The sequence below is a fragment of the Hippoglossus hippoglossus genome, chromosome 3 (genome assembly GCF_009819705.1).
Source record: "Hippoglossus hippoglossus isolate fHipHip1 chromosome 3, fHipHip1.pri, whole genome shotgun sequence".
NCBI classification, from domain to species: Eukaryota; Metazoa; Chordata; class Actinopteri; order Pleuronectiformes; family Pleuronectidae; genus Hippoglossus; species Hippoglossus hippoglossus.
The window spans coordinates 26,315,231-26,329,450 of record NC_047153.1 but is presented as its reverse complement, the minus strand read 5'-3'; positions in this window follow the sequence as shown (position 1 = coordinate 26,329,450).

Sequence of the window (14,220 nt, the reverse complement as noted above, 5' to 3'; positions counted from 1 at the left end):
TTCCCCAGCATTCTTCTTGTTGCCTCTTTGAGAAAAAACATTCGCCTAATTGTGAGACAGAGCCGGGGCTGCTTGGTGATGTCAGTTGTGCAATGGACCTTTCGACAAACAACAGCACGACTGTGAGAGACCATAGACAAATTTAAAAGCATCCCAGACATAATTTTCAACTTATATCCTCTCTCTCTCTCTCTCTCTCTCTCTCTCTCTCTCTCCCTGACCCCTGATAACAGGCCACTGTTGCCCCCAGTGTGATATTTCCTCCTTGCCGCCAGAGTCTTTCGAGCCGACAGTCTGCTGAAACTTTAACCTAGCTCTAACACAGGCCTAAATAAAACATGAAACAATGCCTGCAAAAGTGACTGTGAGGCAGTAGAACATCAAAAATTGATACAGTCTCCGCAGGCCAGACCAAGAAATTTTTCTTAGCCCAAGAGTTCATCTCGCTCTTCCTGTCACCTAGGCGACAGTCATGGGAGGTTACAAGCGTGCCAGAGATGATACCACAGGAAAGAGATAGACAAGGGAGAGAACCCTGTTTTTTATTATATCATGGCTATGAGAGGGAGGCAAATCGAGAGACAGAGGGGCTCTGAGACAGAGTGATAGGAAGTGAAATGGACTTAAAGGGAAGACGAGAGAGAGATAAAGGCACAGACAGAGTAGAGCAAGAGAGCGAGAGAGAAAAGACCAAATGCGAAAGCAATTTTTGGGGATGAAAAAGCAGTTGCCAGCATATGACCTCTCAGAAATTGGGCATGGAGGGATATCAGGCATATGGGAGAGAGTCAAATTAGAGGGCTGTGTTTGTGAAATCTGCCTCAGTCGAAGCCATCTTTAAAATATCAAACGCGTCGTCGCTGAAATGACTTTTTCCAATATTTGTCCTACATTGCTGTTAGCGACATCAGACTGTGTGAACATGGCAGTGCGGCGGGCCAGTGGGGAGCTGGTGCTACGGTATCATTTAACGCGGTGAACAGCCCTGCCTTTTCCAGCTCATTAGCCACCCCCTTCTTTGTCCCAGGCCATTTGATAGCAGCATTAATCTACGGCTCCACTAGGCTTCCTCTCCCTATTTACCGGTATTTCATGAAGATTACACCACTCAACCGTGTAAATGTATGCTTTTTTTCACCCCTATTTTCTCCTGCCCCCCCCCCCCCCCCCCCCCCCCCCCCAAACTCTGCGGAGTACCTTGTATCAACTTCTGCGACATACGGCAGATTAGACACTGAATTTCCCTAAAAGCCCAAAGAGACGGGAAGAATGAAAGGCGATCAGAGTGTTCGCCAGCAAGCCGTGTGCAGCTGGTTCATGTTGCTGGGATGTTGTGTGCGTGTTTACCACCAACATGGATGGCTCTCTGCCAGAAAGCAGTGTCCTCTTTTGATGATGATCACCTGCTTTTGATTACAGTCGCTTGTCTGTTAAGGCAAGGTATGATTAAAGATTACGTCCTGTCGAGAGGCAACATCTTTTCATTCAAATGCTTCTCTTATATTGTGAAAGCCGACTAAATCAGCATTGTGTGTATAATAAATGTCGAATGTGAGACTTCTTTTTACCACTTGATAAAAAGTGGTTTGAAAAACATGCCTTTGAATCTAAACAAAAAAAGTCCTGCAAAAGAGCTTCGGCATATGGAACCATATAGCCCTCTTTAGAGTAGGTAATCCTCAGGGAAGTGAGCGGTTCTTTGCACAGTGTCAGTCTGAACCCACATCATAAAATACCACAACTACTCTGTCACAAACTTCTTAGAGACCAGTTTTTCTCTGGATAAAGAAGAAGCTCTGTGATCAGTCTAGCAGACTCCATCTCTCCTGAGGTATCTGACTTTTTTATAGGGGGGAAAGACAGGAGACACAAACTCACTCTGCCTAAAGCTTGCCATTCATCCAGACATGAGAGGTTTGGGCGTATTTGGCATTTAGAGAGTCTGTGGCATATTTGAAGGTGAGTCCATTCATTTTCTTCACTCTTTCCCTGTGAGAGTGTGCACTGTATAATGAAACCTGAAATTGGTTGTTTGACAATAAATGGTAATTCCATCTGTTCATTATGTCATTTACTGTGATGTGCCTGTTTTCAGGTTCAGATATACAACAGCAGCTGTTTCTCTTGGAATAAGTTCAGTTGGTTTAGTCTGGACATTTTTCTCCCAAAACAGCTCAGCATCCTTGAGTGATGAAAACAATTTTAAAGGAAAAACAACAAACATGAAGTTAACTTGTTGACATTGGTGATAATGTGAAACATTTCCAGCATTTCCCTATCACATTGCTCCATATCAATCCACATTATTCATCAGGCCTTTTCTTCAGCCTTAAAGGGGACTGGATGGAAGAAAATACAGACGCCTTGATCCTTTCTCAGTCCCAGCTGGCCAATATGAAGTTCAATTCCAGGCTATTATTATAGCGGCCCAGTAGACTATTCCCCAGCCTCCATTAGTTCTGTGTGACTTTAAGACCTGTGACTTTAAGACAGATATTAAACCTCGAATGACCAGAGATGGCATCTCTATCCTAAACATCTTCTCATGGCCAGCGATCCCAGAATCCCTCGAGAAATTGAGTGCGGCGCATTAGTATCAGAACTGTGTCATACTGTATGTACTTTCAGCTGATGCAAAGTGTATCACATATTTTCATATTTCATATTTTGAGAGTTTCTCAAAAGATCCAAGCGTACCTGAAATGGCCAAGCAATGAAGGGAACAAGAGTACATGTCTTTAAATCTGCAGCTCCATAATGATCTGACACCTTTGAAGAAAGACGGCTTTGCGAGGATGTGTGGGTGGTAGAAAACGGACAAATAAGATACATCAGAGAGGTAAATGGTCCAACGCGTGTTTAACGAGTTATATCAGAGAGCCATCAAAGGCCTGTTGGTTCAGCTAACACACCCCGCACTCGCACTTATCAACATGTCACTGTCAATTGTAAGGCTAACTATCTCGCTGCAAGGCCTCCCCGACGGATCCATCCCGCTTCCCCTAAGCAACAGATGCTGCATTGAAACAACAATTACATGTACGAGCATCCTCATCAAATGTGAATGGTGGTTGTCAACTCGGCGCCGTCTACCCACGCACACTCTAAGTCTTGTTTATGCAGAAACAAATTAGCCTGCGTCTCTCCATGTCATTCATTTCACCATTCAAGGCGAGAGCATGTGACCTCACGAGTACCATCGCACAGTAGTCATGGTAACGGCGGGAAACAATGAATCACCATCAATTTGACGAGAGCTCACTTGTTAAAAAGAAGGCAGATAAGAAGATGTAGCTTTGGATTCACTGTAGTGTGGCTGTATAGTTTATTTGAATAGGCAGGCTTGGTATTTAAAGAGTCGAGTGACAAGGGTCTCTTCCCAGTGTGCATCTAATGGAACCATTTAGCAGCATATTTATGTGAAAGCAATTACAATGGGACAAGCAACATATGAATACCTATAGGCAATGTAACTTTCCAACAATTTCTTCTTTTTTTTCTCCTTTTAATTCCTCTGCTGGTTTTGTTTTGGAGGAGGAAGTCGCCGTCAATAAGCACGGCCATGATAGCGTGGAAGTACTGCCAGTTCCAATAAAGCAGCAGAGAGATCACCGCAATGAAAGGTGACCTTGGCATAATTGAGATTCATCACAGAGAAAGCCAGGCGGCTGAAGTGACAGGGAGGGAGTGAATGAGAAAAAAACAAGGGGGGGTATAAAAAAAAACAAAACATAAATACTAGTTCCATTTTATGGGGGAACAGCCAACTGTTGGTTGGGCGGCAGGACCTGAATTTCAATGTCAATGACAGTTTATTTTTTTCAAGCCAAGACAGCAGGCTTATAGACTGATCTTTCCTGCTTGTATTCTATTTTTTGCACGTGTGAAATGATAAAAAAGCGGCGCCCTCCGTACGGACAGAGAGAAAGAGGCTGATTTAGAATGGTCCGTGAGATAACAAACTAGCTGCATGTTGGGAAGCACATGGTTTGACCACAGAGGAGGACAATGACAGCTCTCCATCACATTTAAACTTGAGTGAGGCAGCACGGCATTTCACCGTATTAAAGCCACTCTGGAGAGATGCAAGGGATGAATAGAGGTTAGCAGGGGGTGTTGGCACATATGGGGATGGATTATAGTGTCTTTTCAGACCTGCACAATATGCATGTTTGGGTCTGGGCTAGAGCCTTCAAATAGCAGCCACACAGAGCTGCTGGGCTGGTGGGGGTGGGATCCCCCAGACATCCAAGGTTTTCTGTGGCCTATAACAATGGCCCACATTCTAGGTCCACAACCCACCTGGCCTTGTCTGATAAATGGTTTTCAAAGAGGACACACACTGCACTCAGTCCAGCATGCAGCCCATGTGCCCAAAAACATCAGTATCCATTGCTGCATCCTGTTTCTGCTTCTGTGAGGGGAATCTTTTCAGCATTTCTCTGACTCCATGTATACGCGACTCCAGCCTTTTCTCAATGAACCACAGGAGGGAAGAGAGAGGTCGTACTCAAATCAGCAAAGACTGAATTATCCTGATGCTCAGGTCCTGCTGTGGGTCCAACTCCAAAAACAGTCAATCCTACATTTCCCATCATGCAACTGGATTGCGTCTTTAATAAGAGTTTCCCTGGCTCTGTCTGAAATCACCCACTCTTTCAATACTCCCTACTCACTAGATATATCTTCACTATGAAAAGGATTATATAGTGAGTTTATGGACAAAAGAATAAAGCGCTTTCGGACACTACTCTGCACATTTCTCTGCGATGGTAATTACATCATTGTCGCAAGAATACAACAACGTACAATGTTGTCCGGTGTAAAATCCTTTAATATATTTTAGAATTTTATTTTACACTTTGTATTAATACTTTTAGGTAAAAAAACATGTTTAATGTCGGTAAAAAAAAAACGAAACCATACGCCATCGGAAATATTAGTGATACACTGTTTTAAAATGAATCTGTGAAAATGCCAGCAAATATAAACCTGTGTGTCTTTATCCTCACGATAATTTAGACATTTTTGATAAGAATGATGAGTAGAATCGCCAGCGAGAGAAGGCTGACACATGCTGCCCTCTCTCCCCTCGTGCTTTCTATTTTTCTTCTTGTCAATGCCGCAAGCACAATGCATGATGGTATATATTGCTTGTTTAGTGACCATCAGTTGTACAATACCTTTCAATACGAGTTGTGGGATACCATGAGTCCACTACAGACAGTATTCAAAATGTCACTTAACATTGGATTAGATACAGATTAGTGAGTGCTTTCGGACACAGCCCCCGTCTCCTAATGCTTTTTTTTAATCTTAGGTCTTAACAAATCTGAGATGATATTGTTGACGTCTTAAGGGTTATGTTTTTTAAACCTCCTCTAGAGCCACAAAAGACATTATTATATAACTGTTGCATACTGGCTCAGTAGTGCTCCTCATGATATGTCAATTTCCTGTGTGAAATTGGTGTCGTGTGCCTCTTGGTTTATTTTTAATTTGTCATATTTCTATTCCTGACATTAGAATTCCAATCTTGGCAAATAGGACAAGTCTCCCTGGTTTAAATGTTATATGACAATGATGGCAGATTAAAATTGCAGCATGTGTATGTATCAGCAGAATTTAGAGGCATTTTCAGTTTTTTACTTTGCATGTTTAGGGAAAAAAATAACTAGATACTCCCCTTTTCTATAATTAAGCAGCCTCATAATCTTTCGAGGATTAAAAGGCTAACTAATGACCAAAAAAATGGGATTTGGTGAAATCAAAAAAGGATTAATTACTTCTCATACATTGCAAGGTGACAGTAATTACTTTCATCCACTCAAACAAAAAAAGGAATAAAATAATTGGCAGACACTTAATTAGAGGTTACGGCTTTGACGTAATTGTGAAAGACAAGACAATTAGAAGTCCTATTATTCAATCAAGATACACATGAAGTAATTGGTGTGTTGCTCTCTGGAGGGCTTGCAAATGTGGGCTCTGTGAAGGATGGAGAGAGTTTGGTAAACATCCAGAGGATCGGGGGGGAGAGGATGGACCGCTTCATATTTCTGACCCATGAAGGCAAGGTTATTGCTTGGGTTCAAACTTCAGGAGGGCCCAGGAGGGAACCCAGCCACTTGTATAACAGATTATGGCGAGCCCCATAAGAATTGAGAATGTGAAAACCTCACATTAGTGTCAAGGTTATATCAGTAAGATGCCTCAAAAAGTCAATGGGCGTACTCCCAAGAGGCTCATTGTGATTTGTTACCGGACTTTTCAGACAGTGCTGCCTCACAGACATGGAGAATGTGGTGGGGATGAAAAGGAAAAGCTCTGGCCCTCACTGCCCTATATTTAAACACATATCTAATGGGAGGTGTGTGCTGCACTTGCAAATCATCAGGCTGTTTCAACACAGCCAGCAATTAAATAGCACAGTACAGAACATTTGTCAATAAATTTAGATTTGTATTATTTCAAATTTTCTTGGTGGTGGTTGTGAATTAAAAAGAGGAAAAGTTATGGACATGTACACTAAAATAGTATCTCCCACACCAACCATTTGTGTTTGTGTTCTCAGAAGCAAAAATGTATAAATTCAAACTACAGCTTAGTTCATCTCCAATTTAGTATTAACTTGATTTAGATGGGACATAATTGTATCTTTTTCAGATAAGACTGACCGATATCAATTTTTATCACATAACACATATCATGAATGCATCAGAAAATGTATTCAAATACCAGACAATTATACCTGTATTTTCTATCTCCCACTTTTTTATGCAGATTTTCCATTTGTGATTTTAAAAGAATTGTGAAATTAAAGAAAAAAATTAAATATGGCAAAACATTAAGATTGTATTCCTGACTGAGGTGGAAATGTTGGTGTACTGATGAAATCAAAAAGTGGCAAAGTGTAATGGAGACAGATTTGGGGAATAAATAATCAGGTACATGAAGCATGTAACTCAAATGTCCACTGAAGCTTCCGAACATCAGTGGACTAGTTATAAGATAACTGTTTATCTCGGGCCAATATTTGCTGAACAGTAGCAGACTGAAAACACACAGTTTGTTTCTTTCGCCAGTTTTCAGGAAAGTGGGTTAACATTTCCACCATATTTGGATGAAAAACTGACTTATTACAGTACATCAATTGCAGTTGTAACATCTCCTTTGGCAAATTCCCAGATAGAGTTGTTTTTTCACTGAAATGCTGCTGACCAGTTATTTTTAACCTGTGTTTAAAGCAATATAAAACAACAAGTTGACGAATCATCCCAGTCTTTCAAAAAATGTATGTTTCTACGTGACAAGTTAGATGTTCAAATTAGGAATTTCAAGGAAGCCGAATTGCTGAATAGATAATCCTCAGAGGCAATGGACATGAGAGGCCATATCTTCTATTATTCAAGTCATAGGGATGATCAGTTTGGAAGATGTGCGTACAAAGTGTAGAACGAGGCAAAAATACATTATACATGCATAAATTATGTAAGTAAAGCTGTAATCAGACATGAACTCTGCAGAATGTCCACACAATTGGTTCCTGTAGCAGAGTGTCTCCAGTGTCCAGGTGAGGGGGGGGCACAGAATTTAAATGCTTCCTAATTATTAATAAAAGAAGAAACAGATGTTTTGCATTTCCCTCTAACTATAGTAGAGTTCAATCTTGATTTGTAAGATTCGATAATCAGAAAAAGCACACTTTAACTGTACTTATAGTCAGTCACCTATCAATGCGTGAATGAAAAAGACGTACAATGAACGCTGTTGCACCAGCTAGAAGTCAAACTACCTACCAGAGGCAGTAGCCTGATGCTGACACAAGTGGGCAGTAAATCACAAGATGAATGCAAACAGGCCACGTCAGATCGTTGGCACAGAAAGCTGCTCTGAGATCAAATGTAAGGAGAGATATTGATCCCACTCAGGTATCGTCTAATTGAAGTCTTGTTTTAGCTTCGTCAGGTCAAACACTCCTGGACTTGCTTGCCGTAAAATCAACAGCGATAAAGCTTAATCTTTGCACCATTGTTTATTTCTTGCATCTACTACAGCATAGTGATTACAATCTAACCTAGACAGACACAGCAGACCCACGTCCTGAACTTGAACATTGGCCTTATTCAGTCTGAACCTTTTCAAACTCATCAAAGTCCAAAAGTCTGACTCTCCACTGAAGTGCATGTAAGAGGCCACCACTTCTTGTCTGTGATATCTAGGTCAGACTTAATCAAACGTCAGATTCTCAACTCGAATGACTGATTCAGAGAGCAGCCATCACTCACGCCCGCCTCCTTATGGTTCGCTCTCCAACTCAATCTCTCTCTTTCCCCATTCTCTCCGTCCCTCTCCAGTCTAATGGACAGTAGGCTGGATCTCTCCTCAGGTGTGCCAGCCAAGGTAATATTCCTCAGGTGCCCTGTAATTACCGATCATTTAGTATTCATGGCCCAGGTATTCATCACTTCGCTCATTGCTCACTGGCGAAAGGATGAGGATTTTCTTCAACAATATGCACTCCTCAAATGGAATTACCCTCTGTAAGAAGAAAGGCGTGAGGGAAATGACAGATTTGCCAGAACATACTAGAGAAGAAGAGGTTCAGCTGATGAATGACAATGAAGACGTCTTGATACAGCACATCAGAAAACTTTTAAATGGGTCACAAAGAGACCTGACTGTGGCTTTTGCGATGAATGAATTTCTTATCAAATGTGGCAGTGCTGCCTTGCATCCACAGTATTGTTTTTTTTTTTCTCTGTATGACATCAATTAGCAATGAATCTAATTATAATTGCACGGACTAGAGCTGAATCCTATACTGTCTGAAATCCCCCAGAGCTATGAATCTGTAACTGGCTATGCATCCATCAAGTTCCTAATAATGAAGTTACATTTGTTCGTTTACATTGTCTAAAAACCGCTCTCTCATACAACCGGCTCATTGTTTAGTCATCTGCTCATCCCAGTTTTCTGTAAACAGAATGTAGCATTAGACCTTGTCCAATTGCGCCAGAATCACATTGGATTTGCAAAGTCACATGATCCCAGTGAGCCTGCCCTCCTAACAGAGGAACATTACAGTAACATCACAGAAAATTACATTGAACCAAACATTTGAAAATGTTTTTAGCATAACTAGTGTTAAATAGAGTTATTATATGAAATCTAAAGCAGCGAGATATGAAATCCTATTGTGGGTAGCACGGTAATTGCACATTAAAAGGACAGCAAGCTGTATCCATTTGATTTAATGCGGAAAATATGAGGGTGTGAAATTCACAGCTTCACAGACGTAGCAGAGAGCCTTTGTTCAAATGGATTTGCCTTGAAGGAATGAACAATCTAATCAAAGCTTGTTCCCCCTGAAGAATACTGTTAATGAGTTGCAGCATTCTCGACATTTTCATTCTGTCTTGTGGGTATATATTCTAATAATTCTTGATGTCTAATTACTACCAAAAGCTGTAATAATGTGCTAAAGATGGACGGCATCAGTGCACAGTTGGCATACAACCTAATGACACCGTCGCAGACATACATTATTTAGAAAGCTGACATTTAATGGTGAAAATATTTTGTGATTTACATTTCTTTTTCCAGCTGAAAATAATGGGTGATTGCAAAGGGCACAGCAGATGTTTAACAGGTGAGCAGAGATAACAGCCCTGTTTGCTCCTCTGATTGAACTGTTTGACACCTGCTGTCACTCCTCGTGACAACCCACATGTCAGACCAGGGAAGTACACAACAGATGGAAATGAGGATGAAAATAATTATGCTGAACATAATTTGTTTTTTTTTAGATGCGGTTCTCTACTTCACATTCCCATAAATGTTGCAGCCAAGAAAGCCTGGATTGCCAGTCCCTGCTGGAATCAAACAAAGTGTGGTTTACCACTGCGACACATTAACTATGCCACTTGGGACGAGTAGTCTAGCTTTTTTTTTTTTCATCAAACAATTAAGCCATTATGTGAAGACATGGACTTTTGGATCACTCAGTATAATCTCCCTCCTCTTCAGTCTTGTAAGCCAAGCGCCTCTCTGCCTTTCAAGGAATTATTCCAAGAAGAAAGCATTTGGCGTAAGTCATATGTCAGACTGCAAAAGAGACAAAGAGAAAGAATACCCACCTGCAGTGCTGTAGTGGTAAAAAAAAAGATGGCTAAACTATAATTTTCAGGAAGGTCTCTCACGCCGTTATTGAAAAGGGGGATGAACTTCAGTCACATATATACAGACTAGGAGTCTAGAACAACTGAAATCGAATCATGTAGATCAGTGATCACCAACCTTTTCGAGCCCAAAATCACTTTTTAATTCCAAACGTAAGCCGAGATCTACCACCCTGATATCTTCCAAGAAACCCACTTAGGAGGGTCATATTTATTAGTTTTTGCAATTTCTGTTAAAGGCTGAATGTATGAGCATAAATATACACAAAGAAAGGCAGTTATGCAACTTTATCTATTCAATGAACAATATTCACATTAACATCAATTCATATTTACAGCATCTGTTCAGTGCACAATATTCAGCTTCAGTTCAACAATATGTTCTGCAGAGGAGCTGCTACTCCAGCACAATGTTTTTACATAGGCTTTGCCTTGAATATGGCCATAACTATGACTATGTCCTTGTATGAAAGTGTATGTAGTCCTGTGTACTCAAATAATTACAAGTACTATACAGTATGAAGCCGTGCATCTTCCACACTAAAAAACCCTTTTTAAACAAAAGAATGGATTCCGTCAACAGAAACGCTGGTTTTAACATTTTAAAATGCATGTTTGTGACATAATTTCAACAGATAAACATTCAAACTTAGGTAAAAGATTATTTTCTCTGTTTATTCTTCTGTGAAACACAACGTTTATCTGTCTATGACACAAACGTATTTACAACACTTCCCGAACCCGTTTCAAAGTAAAAGCACTCCTGCGTTTCACTTTCTGAATCCATTCATTTGTTCAAACAGGGCTTTGATTGTTATCGACAGACCGGAAGATGCGCGTCTTCATACCGTAGTGTCCTGGTGTTTAGTTTAGTACATAAACCGACTTGTTTTGAAGGCAATGCAGTAGATAAACCAGCAGCTCCGCCGCCAGTAGCAGACACTCAGCTGTGTGAACAACCGACACACAGCTGATCTGTGCAACCTCAGCCAGTGAGTTCAGAGAGTTCGGGGATCGACAGTGAAGACTGTGAGATCGACCGGTAGATCGCGATCGACGGGTTGGCGACCACTGATAGACCAATAAATTAACATTTATATTATTATTATTGTTATTGTTTATTTGTACTGGTGTGGGGTAAACAAGGATGGAATGTAACTAAGTACATTTACTCAATTACTGTATACAAATTTGAGGGACTACATAACTTGAGTGTTGCAATTTCATGTTTCTTTATACATCTACTCCATTAGATCTCAGAGGTAAATATTCTACTTTTTACTCCACTATTATTTTCTATCTCACTTTAGTTGCTAGTTACTTTACAAATTAAGATGTTTCCATATAAAACATATTAATAGACAACAGTAAAATCCTGCTCTTACATGAATGCATGTGTAAAAAATTACACATGACAACATACACAGAGTGCATTCATTGTGAAAATGGCCAAGTTAATGTCCAGCCAGCATCATTGGAAATTAAGTTTAAAATATAATTGTTAGCATACGAATCAGAGCTACTCTAGATAACAACGTCTTACAAATGAAGCCTGATTGAGCTCGTCAAACTTCCCACAGGCATGTTGTTAATCTTACTAACTGATAAACAAACAACCACCTGTAATGTAAGCTGTGTTTTTTGGCTGGATGTCTGAAAAAGTGACAGATCTTCTTCCCTGTCGCTGTGCGTTTAAATGTTTCTGCATTAAATCTTTAATGACATCACTGGCGCTAAAATGATCGTTGCAGTAATCTCTGAAACTCCAGGGGTCGAACACGCCCACACACCAAACATTCTGTGAAGAAGCAAGAAGTCACCCATGTTTAACATCACATCACAAGCCAACATGACAACACACACAGCCCTCCGTTGCCCTAGGTTACAGCATCTCACATCAGAGCAACATCTGATCTGTATATGCCTGTTAAAAGGGAAAAGTCCATCATAAGTCTGTGTCCTATTTTGATGAGCTGCTGCATCACATGGAACCACAGAAACTCGGTCAGTTTGCAACAGAGACTGGATCTTTGAGAGTGTGCAAGCAGCGAGGGCTGTACATTAAGGAGAGCAGGGGTCGGGTGACAGGCAACAGTGAGAAGGGGCGGGGACAAGATGAGGCTGTGCTCTGAAGTGTCATATAATGCTCATCAAACAATAATGTTGAATTTGACTCAAATTTTTTAAAATCGGACAATAACAATTGAGTTAACCACTGTAAAAATTGCGTAAACACTATTTTGTATTTAAAAAAGGTATGTTTACGTGCGTTTACCCCCCACTACACCCCTGCCCACAGGGCAATAAGGTCAAATGTAAACATTCCTATAACAATGTTAAAATATCTGTAATATAATAATTTGGGGGGTTGCATGCTTTGAAATTGTTGTTACCAAGACGGGCAGAAAGAGTAAGGAGCGAGATGCAAGCAGAAAATAGGCTCCAAGCAACAAGAAGAACAAACAAACAAAAAACAATTAGCATTGGAGGAAATTGTAATTGAATTAGAAACATATAATGTCCTACATTCTCTCACTTGTTTTAATTTGTCCCTTAGCACTTTGACACATTATATAACTTCTAATCATACCAATTACAGCCTTTGTTTGAGCCTAGACACCGGGAGATGGTTGAGGAAAACACATCATTAAAACCCAGCGTCTGAGCTGCAGAGTCTAATGTTGGCCGTCCATGTTATAATATTGTGAAAGCTCAACTTAGTGAAATCTTTCACCCAAATCACTGAATCAAATGACTTTGTTTCATGTCAATGGGGACTTTGTGCACTGCAACAGAGCCAGGACCCTGGGAATAACCACAAAACTGCAGCTTTAGCCTTTTTTAAAGCTCTTTGTTTTGGTTTCCCAGTGTGCTGGATGGTCTTGTGGCTCTCACCATGTCTTAAGATAAAATAGCTGGCAGACTTTTCAAGGATGTGAAATAGCAGACCGAAAAATTTGACATATGCCTGCCAAAAAGATTCAAAATGCTTGCAGCTGAAGATGTATTTTCTCAAGATTTTGTTGAGACCAAAGTGAATCTTGGGCTTGCATTGAACAAGTGGCCAGAAACATGAATGCACAAGTGGAATAATGAAGTTTCTCTGTATCTATTGGATGCTACTAGGCAGCTGTCTACAACATACTGTCACTTTTGATTGTTTGTGGGCTGGAGGTTGGTTGCAGAGCTTTTTATAAACAGTCGGTGCAGAGTGAAATTTTAGAAAATTGCATTTATCCTACCAGGTTTATCTGCAATTGATATTTTTCAGTGAATATTTTTCACAAAATTAAACAGAATTCCACCCCACTGAGTGCTACTGTGCGCTAGTCACATGTTTATTCAAAGTTTGTTGAAATTGAACGTATCGTGTTTCCAAATTACACCGAATTCAACACTGCACTCATGCCAAGTATGAGCCAACTTTATATTGGTTAATTTTCAACCACAGTTCTCTAACAAATGACATAAAAAATGTATTTAAAGGGAAAACCCTCAATTTGTTTGAAAATAACTGTGACCTGAATGGGGACCGGTCAATGCTCTCTGATGAACAAACTAGTTCATGTTAACATTTTAAAGCTACCTCAACTTTTTTGACATTTCTGTGCTGTAATGTCTTGTTAGTTAATACCGGCCAATATATCTGTCCTTCATTAGTCTGTTTATGAACAATATTTGATAAAGGGATGTGGCCCTCCTTGGAAATCATGCACACAGGCATTCTGCCTCAAAGAGCTATTATACTTTGGTTTTGCTCATAAGAATGGGTTAATGGTGAGGGTTATTCTGACTTATAATTAAATGACAAAAACACAGCGTGAAAATGTGAGTTGGACCAGGGCTACATGAACAAAAAAAAAGTCCTGTCAGCAGGCTACAGAGGGGACGAAGAGTACAGAAGCATCAGCAAAGGGTTTCTTATGATCCCTGAGGAAGACCAAATGAAATATCCTGCTGCTGCTTTTGTTCTTGCACGTTATTTAAATGTGCACTGCTTTTTTCAGTTTTTTCCTTTTAACTGTTGAACAAGTCAGCC